The sequence below is a fragment of the Mustela nigripes genome, chromosome 2 (genome assembly GCF_022355385.1).
Source record: "Mustela nigripes isolate SB6536 chromosome 2, MUSNIG.SB6536, whole genome shotgun sequence".
In the NCBI taxonomy this organism is placed as follows: domain Eukaryota; kingdom Metazoa; phylum Chordata; class Mammalia; order Carnivora; family Mustelidae; genus Mustela; species Mustela nigripes.
The window spans coordinates 118,979,000-118,997,973 of NC_081558.1; the positions used below are offsets into that span (position 1 = coordinate 118,979,000).

The 18,974-nt window shown below is 41.3% G+C and overlaps 1 long non-coding RNA gene across 1 annotated transcript in view; it reads right to left on the minus strand.

Annotated features, from left to right (window-relative positions):
* LOC132012039 (uncharacterized) overlaps positions 1–18,974 on the minus strand; it is a 311,024-nt gene that overhangs the window by 177,198 nt on the left and 114,852 nt on the right. The window contains exon 3 of the long non-coding RNA XR_009402507.1: positions 13,355–13,466. This is a non-coding gene — a long non-coding RNA (uncharacterized LOC132012039). The remainder of the gene's footprint in view (positions 1–13,354; positions 13,467–18,974) is intronic.

The window sequence follows — 18,974 nt, forward strand, 5'->3', positions numbered from 1 at the left end:
CCCTAACAACAGGATCATTTGATACTTGACACAGTGCTTTTAACCATTCTCTCTTTCTCATCAGTTCAAGGGAAAACAAACACTAAGTGTTCCAAAACCCAAACTTTCTCAAGTTTTCTAGTAAACTGAACCCTTAGAAAAACATGCAGTATCTTTCATGACTCCCCATGCTTTTTAAAAAGATGTAGAGCAAGAATCAACTAGTTCTATTTTTAACTCTTTCTCCTAGACTGTAGAAGAGAAAAAAAAATTTAAAGAGAAAATAAAGAGAAGAAGCAAGTCCAAGCCAGGACCCACTTACATACATGCCTCCTTACCATAGTGGGTAGGAGTACCTACCTTAATTTGTTCCTGCCTGTTAAACTTACTACCTGTTACCATTATTTCTGGATGAAAGTAACCATTTTTCATGTGCAGTTTGGGTTAGAATTTGTCATCTACGAACCTACACCACACTCCAACATAACCACTTCTGTGGTAATGTGAAAAAAAAAAAATAGCTAAAATATCCCCCCAAAGAAAAACGGCTTCAGCATTGTAAGTACTTGCAAGCTACTCTAGAAAAACATTCCTATATAACAAATATTCCTGTAATTAAGCTGTGATTCAGGAAAAGTCATTGATGCCATGTATACCTGTTATTCTGCACTCCAAATGTTAAATTCTTTGTCAAATGTTAAAATATTGATATTACCATTTTCTAAGCCTTCATACCTACCTCCCGTTGATTTACTTTCTGTAATAATTCAGACCCAAGGCAACTTGAAAACAAAAAGAAATGCCAATTCATGTCAAATGAAGCCAGTTCTTAGGTGTCACACTTTGAAACAGCCTCAGAATCTGATCCACAAACATCTTACTGATCTGAAGAAACAGCAAGAAGTCAAAGGAATGTTTTTCAGAAAAACATTGTTCAGGATTCTCATAAACATGTGCATCTTTTAAATATCAAGAGTATGAATCTTGGCTATAAGATATTCAAACTCAAGCTATCATTTGTGTGACAGAAAGACAAATCACTTCAGATACTCCCACATTATGCTCCAAAAATTGTTTGCTGAGTTAGATGCATAGAAGCTGGAAACAAATTTTCCCCTTAAAACAAGATTTCAAAATAGCAACTAGTCCCTGAGACTAGTCCTATAATGTTGCTGAGCGATTAGCTCTTTGAAAAGTCCTAGCTAACACTACTGTATTTACCTGGCAAGAGCATAGCGGCTATTGCAATGTTATCCAATCTCATGACACCACTGGGCATAAAAATTTTCATTGTAAACAGAACACAATAGACTATAAATAATACTAAGAATCATTTTTATTTCTAGAAAGTATATGTGGGTGATATTCTTTCTTCCTGCATTTCTATTTCTGACTTGCAAATGATGACTTGGCTGGATATTAAAATTTTGACCAACAGCTGTACCTTTTCAAGTGCCATGGACATTGTTCTATTGTTGTTGCCTTTTTTTTTTTTTTTTTATTGTTTTACACTGGCAAACTGGAAATCCAGGGCAACTCAGATCTTTCTTTAGTTGAGAAATGTGATAATTATATCCCATCTTTAATTATTCTGTGTATTGTAGCAAAAAGATTTAGGCCAGAGAAGTAACATTTAGAATTTATTTTGTTAGTATTTTTGTGGCAGTGCAGGGAATGGATCTTGAGCAGGACAAACATGGATACTGAGGAATATATTAGGAGTCTCCTGCAAAATATCCAGAGATACAGAGGGGATTACAAAGTGATAGAGAAAAGGAAGTAGATGAAAGAAACACCTACGAGGTAAAATCTGAAACTATATAACTTAATGACTAATTGATTATGGGGGAAGAGGGAATGGGAAAATTTTAGAATGAATGTTCATATAATGTGTGGGTCATTGTACCAGTATTAATTATGATTGGACATACAGAGGAAGGAGTAAATTCAGGTGTCTCTATGTTCTAGCTATCGATTGCTGTGTAACAAACCACCCCAAAACTCAAGATTTCAAAATCATAATCATTTTCTTGTCTCACAATTCTGCAACTGGGGCAGAGCTCAGGGAGAAACTCATGTATGTTTCCCAAGTGGTATCAACCTGGCCAGCTTGACTGCGAGATAGAGGATCCACTTCAAAGATGGTTCACTCACGTGGCTAGCAAGTTGGTACTGGTTGCTGACTGGGACCCCCGTGGGCTCTCATGTGGCTGTTTGACCTTTTCACAATAGGGTGTCTGTATTTCCAAAAGTAAATACTCCTAAACCTGAGAAACAGAAGCTGTCAGTTTCTTAAGGCTGGGGTCCAGAACTTTGCCCCATGCTGCTTCCTCTATGTTTTGCAGGTCAAGCAGATACCAAGCCCAGACTCAAAGAGAGGAGCATAAACCCCACTGCTCAATGGGAGGCATGTCAGGTAACTTGGGGCCTTGTTCTAAAACCTCCACCTTAAGTCCCACTGTGGGACAGATAAGTCCAGTAAGGAATTCAACTTACAAATCGTAAGTTTAGGAACGAGGTCAAAGAAGATACACCAACTTGGGTGTGATCTGTCTATAGAGATAGAGAGAGACAAATTTACTATAGCTGTTTTTTGTTGGTGGTGCTATTGTTTTAATTTACTATAGTTTTAATGAAGCTTGAGTTGTAAGCCCCGTACTTACACCCTGGGTACAAGGTGAGGTCCTTTACCTCTTGTACCCAATTTTGTATTCTTTTTCTCAAAGAGAAATCCCCAAACTATATAAACTTCAGACCCCACAAAACCTGAATCTACCCCTGGGTGGTGTTCAAATCATGATTATCTGAGGAGATTGTGGAGAATGAAAAGAACAGTGGACTAAGAATGAAAAGCTGAAAACATAGTCACAAGGTAGGAGAGAAAGAGGAAGTACCTTATGAATGAGCTTTTTAGTTTATAATCAGAAAGACAGAAGATTAGAAAAGAATTTTGTCACAGAAGCCCAGGAGTAGAAAGTTTTAGGAAGGACCAGCTGGTACACGCTCTCAAAATAAAGCATAAAGGTCAAAAGAAAAAAAGTGCTGAAAAGATTCCTTTTGAGTCGGCATCTTGGTGATCCATTCGCAACCTTGTCGAAGCAGCTTCAGAGGAAGCAGGAGCCGCCTTTCAGTGTGTTCAGAGTCAATGTTAATTGGAAAATGGAGACAGCAGGAAATTTGGCTGAATAGGCATCTGAAATAGATGCAGGAAGGAGGTTGGGAGCGAGAAAAATACAACTTTCTGAGATTGTTTTAAGCAAAAATGCAAAGCCTGAATAGTGTTATAATTCTTAAAGAAATTAAAGCAATATTTTAAAATATTCCCACAGGGAAACACTAGGCTCAGATGGCTTTAGACAAAAATACTCCCAAACTTTCAAAGAAGAAATCATCTGTTTCATACAACATCTTCCAGGAAATAGAAAAAGAGGAAATATGCCCCAAGTCATTTCACACCACTGGAATAGTCCTGATACTAAAAGCACGCAGACATTAGGAAAAGGGTAATTTTCAGGTTTCTGCTTCATGAATAAAAATGCAAAACCTTAAACAAAATACTAACCTGGTCAAACGGAATAGTGTGGATAAAAAGCAATACACCATGATCAAGTTACTTTTAACTCAGGAATGCAGGGATAGTTTAATATTTGAAAATCTGCCATGTAATTCTGCATATTAATAGATTAAAAAAAGAAAACCATATGACCAATTCAGTAGATGCAAGAAAAGCATCTGATACAAATTCATCATAATACAGAGAGAAAAGACTAGAAACATAGTATCCCTGATCAGGAAATGCTGGAAGCATCCTCTTTAAAACCAGGAATGAGATCACTATCATGGCTTCCTCTCAACATTGTACTTAAGGCTCCACTGACAGCAAATGTCCAGTAAAGCAAATCTTCCTGGTTTCTGTGCTGAGCCTATGCCTCAGCTGACTTTGCTAGGTCAGCATCTACCTGATGCTACATGTGCTCCTTCCTTGGTATCTTCTTCTTGGCACGGGCTGCCCAATGGAGTCATCAGTCTTTAAGTTCACTCATGCCTGAGTTTCATCCCTAGAAATTCCTATTTCATGCATCTGGGATATAGCATGGGCATCTGGATTTTCAAAATCTTCCCAGGCGACTAAAACCCACAGCTCTCAGATTGGTGCACTTCTCTCAGAGGAGGAGAGAAGAGGGAAGACAGTGAGGGTAGAGCAGTGATTCTCAAAGCTGGCTGCATGCTACAGTCATCTGAGGAGCTCTTAAAGTACCTGCTGCCCAGTTTGCATTCTGTACCTGTTTTTTAGACCAGAATCTCTGGAGGGAGGATTCCCAAGGCTTTCTTCTCTGCAGCCAACATTGAGAACTACAGCTCTCTACTTTCTCCCAAGGCAATGAAGTTAGCTGACTTGGATTCAACGAAACATAGGCCAGTGGATTCACAATCTATACATCTTGCCTATAATCGCCCTCTAAACATGAACACTTTAAGTCCAATAGCCAACTCTGCATCTCCTTTTGGAAGTATCAATGCAACCCAAAGGCCCAGAGCTTCTCATGCATCACAGCTATGCACACACACCTGATTTGGCCCCCCAGGCAGCAAGCCCCATAGGAGAGAGTTATCACTCTCTTGTATGCTGTGTGAGAGGCCAGAAGTTGAGTTTCTCAAAGCTCCCTTCACTAAAAATAGGAAGGTTTCCACATGATTGGCATAGCCTGCAACAAGGAATTGAGAGTCATGGCTAGTAAAAAAGGAGAGGCACAGGAGCAAGAACGTGGTCTGCTGTTGAAATCACGAATTTGAAAAGATTTCTGAGACAATGGTGCCAGGGCTTGGGGGTCTGACTACAATGAAATGTGCTTTAGAAACAGACCAGCACTCCCTCCTCCAGGAGCAGGAAATGGATGGCAAGAACAGTCTCTCTTCAGTCCCCTCAAACTCTGAACAACGTTGCCCAGAAGCAACTTTCCCTACTGTTTCTTTCCCCTCCTTTCCACCAGTATTATAGGGGTGAAAAGGGACTCCCCTAACCCTCACTGCCACTGTAGTGAGAAAAGAAATCTTCCCACACCCCTACAACCCATATAACAAGAAGGGACTTTCCTATCTACATGACAAGATGGGAACCCCCTGCCATAGAGGCATCTAGAAAGTCAGGGATGTCCACTGTAAATGGGGTAGGCACCTCTCAGTCAAGGAAACAGACCCTTCCTCGATCTCTTCCAGCTCCGTCTGTACTTGTCATAAGCTCTCTCAGGAGCCTGCATCTTTATTTCCTATTTCACAGAGGGGGAAACTAAGCTCATCCGTGTCTCCAAACCAGTTAAGTGGTTAGACCCCCCTTGTCAGCACATATATGTCAAAATCAATCCAACATCATTGTTTTTCCCATGTTAAAATGCACTAGGCTGTCCCTATTGTCAACCTATTCTTGTGTGGTTTTTTTTCCCTCTTCCTCCTAAAGCAAGCACAAGCAGCAAAGAAGGAGATTGTAGAGGGAAAACTCACTCGAATGAAATGATAAAGGCTGAAAAATTGTTCTCGAAATGTTTCCAAAACATCCCTTCCTATATTGAGATAGAATGTAGCTCATCTTTGATCTCATGTCAAAACAACAGGGAATAACACGGTGAACTTTTTCCATCTACCACTACCAAGATCAAGGAACCTGGCATTCAGCTTTGCAAAGAGTCTGTTAGCACCAAACTCCAGGCCAGCTGGGGAAACCCCTGCACCCACTCCCTGGGGAGCACACTTCACTGGGCGAGGTGCCCCAGCCTTCTCTGGTTGCTAAACCCTAGCTTTCACCAGGCAAAATGGAAAGGTGTGTAGGAGGGCCCAGTCTGCTTTGAGAGACTGCCAGGTAAAGCCGCCCTCTCCAGCCCACTGGACGGGTGTTCAAGGGCAAGAAGGCGTCGCTTGAAAGTAAGCGGAAAGGCTCTGCATGTCCCAGCAGAGCAGTCCGGCTTTGCTGTTGCTTTGATTGGAATCACTCCCTGACTCACAGCTCTGCCAATTTATTTTGTGGCTTATATTCATTAGATTCAAATGATTTAATTAGGCAATGAAGTGTGGACTTGTTTGGTGTGTAGCATCGTTTCTGCCTTCGTTGTTGTTGTGTCCATGTCTTTAAACCTCTGGGGAAAAGGAGGATATTTTTATTCCCACGGCACCCTTCGAGAACAAACTAAATATTGTTCTCTCTTATTGCCTTCCTCATGATCTCACTGCTGTTGGGGTGCATAATGGGAAAGAAACCATTTCAGGAATTGCCGTACTGTCAAGAGCCATGGGGAGTGTTCGAGCTGCTGTGTCATGGCACTTAAGTCTTGGGTTATAAGAATAAAAATAGGAATGGAGCAGAGTCCACAAAAGCACTATTTTTGTTGTTGTTGTTGTTGTTGTTGCTTTTTCCAAGGCAGGCTCAGTCTTTGATGCAGTGTGCCCTCTGGAGAAAAAATGGCCAAAGATAAACAAAAATAATCTAACTCTGTCTTTCTCTTCCATGTATGTTTCAGGAGAAGCGACAGTGAACACAAGGGGAAAATACAGAATGTTCCAGTGGCTTGCACACAACGGGTGCACAAAAAATACTTGTTGATTTGATCTTTAATGTGATTCAAGATCCAGGCCAATCCCCTCAACATGAAGGAGTGATGCTTCTCAACAAAAGCAAAATCTCCCATCCCCCAGCAGTACCTTCCATCCCCTCCCAGGCCCCATTCCTTCAATCCTTCCACCAGCCCTCCAGACCAACCCTATTACTAAAGTGTCCTCTTCTTTCTGATCCAGGTCTCACACTTCATCCTTTTGCAGGTCCTGAAATCCTATATTCTTGGAAGAAATGCTTTTTACTCCGTCTCCCTATCACACCCCATCAGGTAATTCCTACGCTTCTTCTTCTCACAACACCCCCCGAAATTAATGTACTCCTTTGTCTATGGATAACAAAGATTTTATTTGATGTGTTAGCCATCATCCACTGTTTTTCCGCCGTCACCACACAGCCGGAAGTACAGTAAGAAGACAGGAGTCCGGATGCCGTTGTCAAGGGCGCTCTGTAGCTAGTTTAGCTACCTATCTGCTATGCTCATGGTATGGCAGTGAAGAGAGTCTGAGGAACAAAATGAGCCTGAAAACTTGCTGTCTCAGTGATGATAAGCAAGAACAAGGCGCCCTGCCTGCCTACCGATCCCCACTGGTAGGTCTCAATTCTTTCCCAGTCTTCAGCTGTTTCTGTTCTCCTCATGAACCACACAGTTTGCTGGGCTCTAGCTCCACGGCAAATGGCAGCCAGACGAATAGTCCCCTACATAAACCCATTCCTGCATGGGAGAGGACCTGCCTGCTGTACCCAGCCCACCTGCCATCCACCCCATCCATCTCCGCAACCAGCACCCCCATCCATCCACTCCAACTATTTTTATTAATAGCCTACAGTGTGCTGCCTGGGCATTGAGCATCCCATTAAGCAATGCAGACATGCACTCCATTCTATGAAAATCACTCTGCAGGAAATAAGCCCCTTTTCTAACCTCTAGACAGAGTTTCAGAAGAAGCACAGCTGTGTCCTTTTATAGACTTTTATAGTTGTAAACAGCTTATTTGGGGCCACATTCTGCTCTATTGCCAGCTCTGTGTTCACCCTGCAGCATGGAAGAATCAGGCCAAGTAATATCACTGGTTTGTACAAAATGCCCACTTCTAGACTTTATTTCATAAACCTATGCCCAGCTCCCATCTGGTAGTAAAATGTTCTCAGACACTGCGACTGCAAAGCCAATCAGAGCCAAGAGACATGTCCCTAATTCAACCGGATGATATTTTAATATGTATAGAAACCGTGGATTTTTTGGATAAGAAATGAATTAAAAGAATGCATGATTCTCTCTAGTCCGAAGATTTTTTAGTTAGACACAAAGACATTTACATATTTTAAGAGCCAAAGAAATGAAAAATCCAGTCAAGCACAGTTGCTACCTAAGTCCTTGTCTTAGTCTGGTACAACGAGACAGGGTAGCCTGCACATCTAAAGATCAGTGAAGTAGCAGACTTCCCATACAAACTAAGCTGGGAAAATCATTAGTTGAATGCAGTGGATATTGGCTATGAGATTTCTCCACACGGAGGCCATTTATCCTGCAACTATGAAAAGGGGCTCCATCAGTCTAATTTAGTCCTAAATAAGGATTTGCTTATGCCCAAGCCGGTATTCCAGGCATTAGCCACCTTCAACAAGCAGAGAAGGCAAGTCCCAAAATCAAATAGGAAGGCAACCCCCCAAATCTATCAGGGCAGCACATTTTTCCCCATAATGGATAAGCATCTTCCAAGCCCCCCAACATTTTAAAATTTAAATTATAAATGCTTAACAAAAGCAAACGTGTAATATTTATAATTTTTGCATTAAAGAATACGTGAACAGTTGGAATTTCAACTATTCATGCAAAAGTTCGGCCTTGTTAGGTCACAGTTAAGCCTTGTAATTCTAATTTAAAATATATAATTGAGTTATTGATTTAGACTTGTGATTGTAAAAACATTATACTATTGGAAGATTTAAGAGATCTTAGTGTTCCCATATCTGTGACTTTGACTTGCTAGATTTGTAGCTGCTATTTATGTACTTAGGAAGGGTTTTGTTAGTTAAAACAATCACAGTCTATAAAAGGAAAGTCAAGCAGGTTTAAATTATAAATGAAATGTAAAATGTTCCAGGTTGTTTGGTTAAGTTCCTAAATGGGACCAAGAGCTACTCAAAGACCCCCTTAAAAGTGACTCAAAATTGCTGAACTTATAAATAGAAAAATCACATTTTTAAACTGAACTTAAAATCTTAAAGAAGAGCTACACTCGTGGATTTGTAACAATTAATTATTAATTGGTATAACAAACAAGAAACCTCTAAGCAATCTTTTCTGCACACAGAAACTGCCTTAAAGGATATTTTTAAAGCCACAACATCCTTGGAGCCCAGGGATTGAATGGAGAGAAAGAATTATACTCTCACAGAAAAGGCAGGGAAAAAAAATATACTGCATGGCCCAGAGTTAACACGAAATAGGAACCTTTCTACTACCTTCTGCTGTCTTCCAGAAAATGCAGCAAATATGCTACAGGATAATGTGGGTGAAGCCAAAGATCAGAATCATTCAGCTGCTTATTACTGAATGCCTATTCCGTGTTTAATGCTACGGGGAAAATGCAAAAGTATAGGAAGTTTTTAATCTAGTACGACAGGTAAGGAGCACAAACCGGAACCGATTAGAGAACAGAATGATTCAGCTCAATAAACAGTTCCTGAGAGCCAGCCTTGCAAGAGATTCTGTGATTGGCTGCAGGGACGGGGGAGGGAGCTGGGCTCAAAAACAAACAATAAGCTTTATAATTAAGTGCTAAATTGTGTGTTGGAAGTCAAGGGAGAAGCTTTCCAAGAGAGATACAGAAGCATATTGGAACACCTGAGATTTACGGGTGAGGTAAGATTGATCTGGGCTTTGAAGGATGGAGAGGCCTGAAATCTGCAAGAAAGCGGGGCGGGAAGGGGGGCCGAGGGCCCTGGGGTAGAAGGGGCACCCCAGGGAAACCAGCCGAGAAGAGAAGGGTTCACGCTGGCTACGGTGGAGTTGGGCTGCGGAAGGATCCCCAAATTACACAAGACCAAAACGAAAGTTAGCTACTCGTGTAAGGTCCCGAAGACCAAAACTCACAACAGGAGTCGTCACTACCAAAGGGGGGAGGAGGGGGTACGGAATACGAGGTCTCCGCATCTGTCCTTGCAAGGAGACAACAGACGGCATTTCAATTTGCTGAGTTAAAAACAAAAACTAAGCGTGAGCATATATTATTAGACCTTCCGGGGTAAATACCAGAGGACAGATAACCGAAACTGACACCGATTATTTCTGGGACCAGAAGTGGGGATTGGAGAATGTTTCTTTTCATCCTAAAATCATCTGCTCTGTTTGACTTAATACCGCGTGAACATATTACGCTGAGCCAAATGTGACAATTCAAGACAAATAAGCTCAGTTATTAGGCTGCATCTGTTTGACCCATAAGCACATTTACTCTGAAGCTAATAAAGCTGAAGCTTCAGGCCCCTCCCTCCTACGGTTGCTGCCAAGGCCTACCTCTAAGTTTGTAATGATATATTTTCTATTCTTTCTCTTACAGAGAGTCCCTCAAGTCACTTAAGCTCCAGGCCCGGGATGACCCTGGTTTGAACACAGATCTTCTTCATTTCTTACAATTCCTTAGTGCCTTTCATACTTCCCGTTGTCCTAGAAGGGATCCACTCTCACTGCATTTTACGTCCCTTTTCATCAAGGCACACAATCTTAGCTATGTGAGTAAAACATTTTTATTCAAAATAAAAATCCCTGCTTGACTCAGGAAGCAATACCAAGGCGCTCAGATTTTCAAACAGAGAAATGCCCCACAGGAAGTGGAGATTTACAAGGCATCCCTTTTGATGCTGTCGAAATGGGAGCTGGGTTTGGGAGAGACCAGGAGTGGAGGGACCCGTTGAAAGCAGCAGCAGAAAGGGGTAGGTACCATACGAAGACTTGGACCAGGCATTAACAGAAGGCATGGAGAAAAAGAGATCCACAGCAGAGGCATTTTAAAATAGAATTGACCAGGCCTGCTTACCAACTAAAGAGCCGCCCACAAACCCAGAGGCCCAGAAAGCTTCCAAACTACATGTTGGGCTGAAGCCTGATTTTTCTACTCATCATCTGGCAAATTTCTCATAGGCTTCAGTTGAAAATTTGACCAGTAAAACCAATTCGAATGAACACATCCTGCCACGCTTTCCGTAATTCTAGCCAAATATTTACGGATAAAATTCTAACAGCAAGTTTTAAAACCAAGAACTTTCTTTTGATACACACAGGCATGAACTTTCTAGCCCTGGAAATGTACTCATATTCCTATACACAGACTTCAGGAGCATGTGCAGACCAGAGAGTCTAATACAGGGATTCAGTTAGAGTCCCTGGCAGTCCTGGGGGTCACGAGAGTTCTCCCTCAGACACAGTCTCTATCACTGTCTATATTCCTACTGGGGCAGATTGGTAACTAGTGCACATTCTGTGGGAGGAGGCACAGAACAAAATTGTTCTCCAGTGTTAAAGACATTTGGCAAACAAAGAATTTTGTGAAGAACATCTAAATATTTCTTATTGCTCCTGCAAGCCAGTATTTTTTTTTTTTTTTTTTTTAATATCTCTACCGTGTGTTCTGGGTTGGTAACTTGGGAATTCTGAATACACATACTGTCGGCCTTTGGGTTTTTCTGTGGAAATAAGAAATTTAAAATCATGTTTGTATGCAGCCAAACCAGCACAGCTGACCTGACAAGTGACGGCAGGTAATGACGTACCTGGGTTGTTTAGTGATGGATTAATTTCATTGTGATGCATTGGACTGGGTTGACAGCCAGGCCTGAAACTTGGTAGCAACCAACTGTCCTTCATCTTCTGTCTCTTGACTCGGGATATTTTTTTTCTTATAGACAGAGGCTAATGTTCTGCTCTTTTGCCAAGAAAGAGAAAAAGATAGAAAGGAGGAAAGAGAGAGAGAAAAGAAACAAGAAAAAGAAAAAAAAAATTTTTTTTTGATGGCATGAAAAAGGGCCAAAATTTTACTTAGCATACAGAATGCCTACTGAGTACAGCAAGTGAGTTAAGAAGTAGAAATACAGTGCTAAATCTGTCCGTGCCTTCCCTGCAACAGCTCCAAAGCTAGGGAGTCAATTAGACAGACAACCAATCTATGAAGGCAGTGATAGAGACCTAGTGGTTTCCACATTCAGTTATTTCACCAGAATGGAAGAAGAAGAGGGTAAACCTTTTACCCCCCAAGTTTTTATTTTAAATTTCTACTAGTAAACATAGTACGCAATATTAGTTTCTGGTGTCGAATTCAGCGGTTCATCCATTACATACAAGCCCAGGCGCCCATCACAGCAAGTGGAGGGCAAACCTTGCATCCTAAATTTTCCTGCCCCCTCAATCTCAGCCTTTCTGACATATTCTCCCACCTCAATCTTCCCATCTTCCAGCTGTCCCTCTCTACTAGCTCCTTGCTACCGCCAGCACCGTAAACGTGCCGATACAGCCCCCCTCTTTAAATCAATTGGTCAAACCTTCACATAACCACTGCCCTTCACGACTCAAACTATACTCTAAAGTCGTATCTGATCCCTGCCTCCTCAACCTCACCATCTACTCGATCTCTGGGTTCGTTTTCTGGCTTTCTCCTCTTTCCTTGTCCATACTCTCCCTGTGATTCCCTCCTCTCCAAGAAATTCAATCAACATCCCTCTGTCAATGACTTCTTTAAGCCCAGCTCTCCTTCAGTCTCAGAACCACAGGTCTGATGGGTATCACCTTTTGTGTCAGAAGCTCCAGACTCAACTTGTCTAAAGGCAGACTCCTCTTTCTAGTCAAATTCATTCTCTCTCCTGACAGAATCTCATCCTGGTGAATAATGTCACAATCTACATAGCTTTGCTACTCTGAAGGACACTAGTGTCAGGGTAAGCAATATATTTGATATCGTAAGAGTTTTTCTCTTATTTATCACTGTTCTGATCCAATTAGTCCAGATTTATTCTTTGTATCCTATTGCTCACATAACTTTGAAATTCAATCATGTTTGAAAAATGAAATGTCATGTTCACTCCTTTGAAAGATACAGAACAAGCCTAAGTGGTTTCAAAAATATTTTTAGGGGCACCTGGGTGGCTCAGTGGGCTAAAGCCTCTGCCTTCGGCTCGGGTCATGATCCCAGCGTCCTGGGATCGAGCCCCACATCGGGCTCTCTGCTCAGCAGGGAGCCTGCTTCCTCCTCTCTCTCTCTGCCTGCCTCTCTGCTTACTTGTGGTCTCTGTCTGTCAAATAAATAAATAAAATCTTTAAAAACAAAATATTTTTAAAAATTGTTCAAGAGATTTTGTTTAGTTGTGAATCCCTTGCTGAAGTACCACTAGAAATCCAAAGAAGTATCTTTTAGGCACCAGGAAGATTAAATGGATCCATGTTTGGGCTACCTTGACAGAGTCCTAGAAACACTTATTCACATGTAATTACATACACATTGTTTTATCAAGAAGATCTATGTCCAACTTCTGCTCTTCCTTATATGTTGGGCAACTGTGCTTGAGTAATAAATATTGCAATCAAGCAAACACAGAACAAAGATGGTGCAAGTGTTCAGCTTCTATACTTTCTGAGATTTTCTTCAGCTGCAAAACGGGATAATGATACTTACCTCACATGGATGTTGGGAGATTTAGGAGATAATGTGTGCAAAATGCCTGGCATATGCTGGGTGCTGGAAAATTTCAACAAACATTTTATTTTTAAAAATCTCTCACCTTTCTCTTTCCTTTCCTCCAATTTTGAGGCAATTTAAGCCTTCTGGTGCAGGATGAAATATGCCTAGAAAAAAATCCCATATGATTCCAGATCAGAGCTGTTCCAATATACCTGTAAAAAATTAAATTTGGTTTAAAAATATTTCAAGTGTTTCAAGTGTCCTAGACTGAATTTCTCAGGTGTACTCTATAATGGACCCAAATCCCTAGGGTACTTGAAGAGTGGACCTAACTTCTTGAGTCCCTCAAAATTCTCACTGGTGAGATTAGATTCAATGGCCAGGAGCAGTGAAGACTGGCTCATTCTCCAGAGGCAATTTTAGCTCATACATGAAATTCTCACAGTCTCAAAACTAGGAGGGAGAAGGAAAAGGAAGTAGAGAACAAAGGAGAACTCTGAATATTGCCAGCTATCTCCTGTAAAATCCCCTGGCTTACTCTGAGCCACCTTCTTCAGACGGACAGCAAACTGAGAAGATGGTCTGTGCAACAGAGCGAGAGGCAGGGAGGGGGGCAGGGAGGGGGAGACAACAGCTGACCACACCTAGGAAGGAACGGGAATTGTTCTTTCAATCAGTCTAAAGGACTGGTGGTGAAGGTGGAGTGGAAGGAGCACATTCATTCTAAAATCCCAGTGAAAAAGGAAGAACCAAACTAATGACATCTGGACTAAGTTATACCTGCACGAAAAGTCCATGCTGTTAGTGCTGGTCTAGCTGTGAACCGCCAGCAGCCTTCACAAGGATCCGGAGACTCTCAGCAAAGATCCCTTCATAATTTCTTTCATGGAGCCCTGACAGGGAGCGCCTATGGAATGGGCCACAGACATAACTGGGCCTACGAGGCCAACATTACGATTATGTTGGTAGTGCACTCATTGGCAGGCCTGACCTCTTGGTATTTCCCGTGTGCTACAAGAATCGAGGCCTGACCTCCTTCTAGGACAGTCATCTTCAAACTGGAGTACACACATTCTCTTGCAGGTACATAAAAACTTTCTGAGAAGGACACAGAAGAGGATAGCTTTAAGAGAATCAATGTCCTCAGCTTCTATGAGTACTATTTACCTGAAAAAGAGTTTGATGTCAAAGGGATCTCTTAATCTCCTGTCTCCAACTTTACCAAAGTAAAGCACACCAAATGCTATTCAGTCAAAAATAAATAAATAAACAATATGAAGGAAATTTTGCCATTTGAGACCACGTGGATGGGCCTTGAGAGCATTATGCTAAGTGAAATGAGAAAGACAAATGCCATATGATCTCATTTTTATGTGGAATTCACAAAACAAAACTGAGTTCAAATAGAGAGAGAACAGATTGGTGTTTGTCAGAGGCAGGGCTGGGGGCCTCAGGGAGTCAGGCAAAATGGATGAAGGGGGTCAAAATGTATAAACCTCTAGTTATAAAATAAGTCAATCCCAGGATATAATGTACAGCATGGTGATTATAGTTAATAATACTGTGTTTTATATTTGAAAGTCGCTAAGAGTAAATCTTAAAAGATCTAATCATAAGAATAAAAAATCCATTACCATGTGTGGTGACGAATGTTAACTAGACTTATTGTGGTGATCATTTCACAACATATGCGAATATCAAATCACTGTGTTGTACACCTAAAATATGTTATGTCAATTATATCTCAATTTTAAAATTTGGATGATATAGATAAGCGATAGAATAAATAGACTAGAAAGAATATAGACAAGAATAAAATAAATAAAACAGAAATGATAAGAAATAGAATATAATTAAGAAGGCAAAATCTCCACCACCCAAGTAAAAAATAGAGAGAGAGATGGCCATGGCTATCTTCTCACTTTGTCCTCACATGGCAAGAGAGGAAAGGGAGCTCTCTGGGATCTCTTTTACAAGGCAGGAATCCCATTCACCCTAATCATCTCCTTAAGGCCCCACCTCCAAATACCTTCACCCAGGAATTAGGTTTCAACATATGAATTGGGGACAACACAAACACTCTTTCTACAATGGGTGACTTCTTTGCTTCTCACAAGATTGAAATAGAATCTAACCACAGCTGATTTGAGGCAAGCCATGAGATCCTCAGCAAATGATTTAGGAGATGAAGAACGAAAGAATGGCAATTGAAGACTCCAGAGATGATACTGTCATTTTAAAACTACTTCCATTTCTATCTACCTGTTTATGTGATAACATTTCTTATGTGCACACATGTGTGGGAACAAAAAATGAGATATAGAATTAATGCTCATGCTAACAATTGGTAGCTGTTGTCACCCATGGATACATAAGCTAATTGGAATAAAAACCACATTCATCAGATTACGATATATGGTCAGTAAAAATTAACACCTCAAGCCACATAATCACACAGATTTTTTTTTAATTAAAATTTATATTCATTTTGTCGGCCCTGTAAGGATGGCCATATAAATTCAAAGAGGAAAAAAAAAATGTAAAACCCGCCAGCATTAAAAAAGAGCTTGTTCATGTATTTTTTTAAGTGAATGATGATAGGTATCTGATTGCTGTGGTATTTGGATCCCATTGGATACATTTTAAAAAGTGATGTAATGGCTTTATTCTAAAATGTCAACTTTTGCAATACACTGGAAACTATCCTTTGCCAACAACTTCAACTTAGAATGCAAACCCATAGCTGTCGTTTTAAAAAGAGCCAAGGATATACCATATTTCGACAATCTTTTAGGGGGGACATGAACAGGAGTCTGAGGATGAGAGCTATTATCGAACAGCAGGTCCCTAACCTTTTCATAAGGAAGCATCTCCCCTTGAACATTTAAAAAAAAAAAAAAAAAAAGGCAGTCGTAGTTTTACTTTTATATCTGTTGACCAAGAGAAAGTAACAAAAAACTAGTAGTAACCCTTATAAGTTCTTAAATGAATTTTTATCTGCATTTAAGTAGCATCTGCATTCAACTAAAGACTTTAACCTTATATGGATTTGAAGTGTATTATCCATTATAATCTAGAATGTTCGGAGTCCTGTAGGAATCTCAGTAACTCCATACTAACACCACGCTGTCCTGGGCCAGGTTCTCTGACCATCCAGAGTAGTCTTTTCTGTGAGGAGTCGAGAAAATACAGGACACACGGAAAAGGGGAACACAGGTTCAAAGGCCTTTTGCAGCAAAACAGGTAGCTTGAGTCCTGAGTGACCCTGCCCCAGGCTATGTGGAAGCCAGAGGGGCAGCTGCTGCTCAACTCACTTGATCCTTGAAGTGCCTGGGTGGCCAGTCGCTTTCCACTTTTCAGGAAAAGCTGGATTTTATGTGTAATCTCTGAATTTCCAATCCCATTAACAAATCAACCAACCCTATTTAGGGCCACCTAAACGCAAATGCAAGCTGAATTCTTGTGCACATGCAGTGTACAACCTCTGCTCCAGTGATACCCAAAGTATGTCCCAGATCCAAGGACTGTCTGGTCATTCCACAAAGAGATGCACATGGCAATTGAGAAGGACATTTGGAAACATCCATAGTAGTTTGGCAGAGTGGTTTTACGAACAGTTTTCTGAATCTACTAAAAAAAAAATGAGGCTTATAGTTTTATACCTGTGTTTTTGTTTTTGTTTTTAATTCACTTATTTCTCTAATTTTTTTTTTTTAAGCGAAATTCTTGTCAGGTAATGGATGGATACTTTTGCCTACCAGGTGCTTAAGTGTGGCCATGGTATTCATTAAAGTAAAGGCTCTATTTGAAGATGCTACCTTTTCTAAACCAAAATTAAGGTTTAATACCTGCCTATCAGTCTCTGGAATCTCCACACTGACTACCTAAAAAGACACAAGCCTGTGAATTCAAAAGGGCCCATTTCTAACCAGCTGACAAATATTTAGCAGTAAAGGCCCTGAAGGTGACTGACTTCTTTTCCCCAGAGGAATGGGAGGAATATCCTGTAACTCCTGTGACCGGCTCCTGGCCCATCAGGCTACCAGTTCCCTCCAGGGCCCGCTGTGCAAAAAATGGCCAGATACCATAGGTCACATGGAGTTCCTCCCCACCACCCCCAGCACAGTTGAACCAACCCACACAAAGCCTTGATCTCCGGCAGGAGGCTTCCTTGGCTGGTATATGCAGGTCTGCTTCATCAAACATCCCAATCTCCTCCAGGACCAAGAGCCCTGCTTCTCCATCTCCTCAAAGTGGTTCCTTTCCACTCAGTTCTCTCCTCTTCCTGACCATTTAGGGTTCTTCATAAGACAAACACGTCAGCCACCTAGTTCTGGAGCTTTGGTTCCTGTTAATCAACTTCCTACTTGAGGCTTCTGCCCTAGCAACCCACTAATCTCTGTCCTCCCTGCTTAGCCCGAAGCTCCAGGATAAGAAGTTCGTTGCCAGAAATCAAAGCTCAACATCCAGAATGAAGTGGCGACATCCTTGCTTAGCAAGGACCCCTCCAGTAGGGCAGTAGGGCAGTCACAGCTAGGAGGGGGTCAGGTGAAGGCCAGGAGGCCAGGAGGTAAGAAAACAGAAGAGTTGGACAACCAAAAAGACAAACTCACATGCTCCACTGAACTGAGGGAAAGCCCCTAAGTAAATATATTATGCAAGGTTTGGCAGTGAGCTCCCCCTCACACCCCACCGCATCCCTCCTTCAGTGGTAGCTGCTCCAGGCTCCAGAGACTGGCACCTACTGAACCATTTCAGAGAGCTTGTGTACTGGCCCTCACCACCCGGCTGTGCCTCAGAAAGGGGGAATTTCCCTGGGGGGATGAGAGGTAGACAAAACTGAGGAGGGGCTGGGGGAGTCTGGCACAGGCCTGGGGTAGTGATTTCAGAAGTGCAACCCAGTGGGGTAGCTTTTCTTCAGACCATCTGGAGGGAAGTGGTCATAATCTACTACAGATTCTCCTGAAATGACCAAGTACACATAGGAAAATTGTTATATTGTTGAGAAACAAGGCTCCTTTGCTTCCTCCTGAGGAAGTTAAAGACTTTTATATTGGTCAGTGATCTCTTCCTGCCTGAGGTACAGAGTGAAGAGATCAGGCCAATGAAGAACTACTCTCCCCCTGTAATTCTGCAAGTAACCAGTTTGGGCCTGGCTGACATTTTTTGCAGTTTAAGATACTAAGAAAATCTAAAGAAGGTCAGCCCTGTGTGGGTAAAGAAAGAAGTAGCCTTTCTGGCCAAATAAAAAAGGTACTATATTGTGTGAGCTATTGAGTTTTACATATTTTAACTGGTATGTGTGTGTATTTACAGAACAAAAATATTAGTAATCTATATAACTAGTTATTGAAGCTGTTACAAGTAACATTATAAAGGAGGGAGGGAAGAGAACATCTAAAATACATAAAATTATTTTTAAAAACTCATTCTAGGAAAAGGAAATGCCAGAGTAGTAAGATAAGGAGTCTTGATTAACAACAAATTCATCTATTTCCCTCCTTCAAAATGAGACACTCTTCTAAGGCAATTTGCTTGGAGAGCAGTTTTGCACCATAAATCTGGGACATGTTTTCTATGTGTGTTTGCTCTGCATGAGGCTTAAGAAAAACACAGCAACCAAACCACCCAGTCCAGCCCTGGAGGGAAAAAGAGAAGACCTAATCACCCGTGATGGCGATTACATAAGAGAGAATTGCACACAAAAAAGCCCCAAGAGT